A 1,937-nucleotide genomic window follows, 5' to 3' on the forward strand; every position below is an offset into this window, starting at 1 on the left:
ATATATATATATATATATATATATATATATACATATATATACACACACATATATATACACACGCACACGCACACACATATTATACACACATATGTATGTGTATGTGTGTGTATGCATGTATGTATAAATGCAGGTATGATTATGGATGGAGGTATTGCTGTGAGGTTAAGATGCCTGCTTTGCAACCACGTGGTTTCGAGTCCAGTCTCACTGCACGGCACCTTGGACTAGTTTCTTCCCTGTGTCGGACAACAGCTAATGTGCGAATTTTGTAGACAAAACTGTGTGGAAATCTGTCGTGTGTGTGTGTGTGTGTGTGTATAAAGAAGTATAAAATAATGACTCAGAGAGTCGTGTGGCTATTACAGTAGGCTCCTCTTTTGAAATCAGTTATCAGTCACAATGTAATATAATGTAATATGTCCTGTAAGTAAAAATCTAGAGAATCCGAGCAATAAATTATACATTGAAGAATACATAAACCGTAAAGTCTGGAGGTATGAGAGGTGAAAATAGATTTCGTATGACTTCGAGACGTTTACAGCTGTTTTGTTACTTTCTTCATGAATTCGGGATGATTTGTGCAACTAAAACCCTTCGATGCAGTGTTGCATCATGACCGCCATCCAATGACTGAAGTAAGTAAAAAATAAAAGATAAAAGACAGATATATCTACATATACAGAGTATACAAAGAAAATGTACACACACATAAAATGATTATAAAATCAGTGTTAAAATACGTTTCATTTTCAAAATTCAGTTTCCAAATTGATGACTATTGTGGCCCAGCCACTGCTGATTATGCAAGTATCATGAAACATTTCGTTCTTGGCTGCCTTCAATTTGTCGACTGTTGCTGGTTTTATGCCATAAACATTATCTTTTACGTATCCCCGTAACAAAAATGTTTAGTGGCGTGATGTCCAGTAAAAGCAACTAGCTTTCTACTGAACCCCTTCGTCCAATCTCTCAGCTCAATAAGATCTCAAGATAGATTATTATGACTGTGTAAGGGCTTCCCATCATGTCTTGCTGGAAATAAAATCCTATGTCAAAGTCCTCGTGAATGCTTGGTATGACAGATTGTAGCAAGTTCGAGTAAATGGGACCGTAAAAATAGGTTCAATTAATCCTATATTTAGTGTGTTAGCATGATATTTCTCCGTAATATGCGGATTCTCAGATCTCCAATAGATGCAGCTGTGGCGGTTAATCGAGCCATTTAATATAAATGTAGCCAAGTCATTCTGTTTTAGAAAGTATGCATCTTCTACACATCTTGTCAAGTACACTCACAAAAATTTCACTCTTCAGTCCGAATCATTTTCATTGAAAGCATGGAATATTCTTGGAATGTAATTTTTACAATGACAGCACTTCAAAATGCAGGACGATTGATTTTGAGATCCTATCTCACGACCTGCTTGCCGCGCAGATTTTGTTTCTAGTTTTATTTCATGTTTTGTGGGGCTGTGAACATTCTGAACAGCTGCTTCAGATCTATCCCTAATTCAAGTGATGGTAATTCACGAAGGTAGATCTTTTTAAACTATCTCTGTACTTCGACTGCCCTCTCAAACTTCCAGTACCACTTTGGGACAAATTTCCTTTGCTCGAAACATTCTGGCATAAATCTACAAAGAAATTACAATTCAGTTATCATCTGTTGAAATGACTATACCGTATATGCGGAGACACTGTATGCATATATACACAGACACACATTATCATCTACTTACACCTATATATAGACATATGTACAAAAACATCCCAAATATATATCTACACACGCAAATGCAGGAACAATAATCATCCAAATATTTTTAATTAAGTATACACTTTGATTTATACAGTCACTTACGTACATGCACACATACACAACATACGCGTGCGTGCACACACACATTTATATATATATATATATATATATATAT

Source organism: Octopus bimaculoides, chromosome 15 (assembly GCF_001194135.2).
Source record: "Octopus bimaculoides isolate UCB-OBI-ISO-001 chromosome 15, ASM119413v2, whole genome shotgun sequence".
Classification (NCBI taxonomy): Eukaryota; Metazoa; Mollusca; class Cephalopoda; order Octopoda; family Octopodidae; genus Octopus; species Octopus bimaculoides.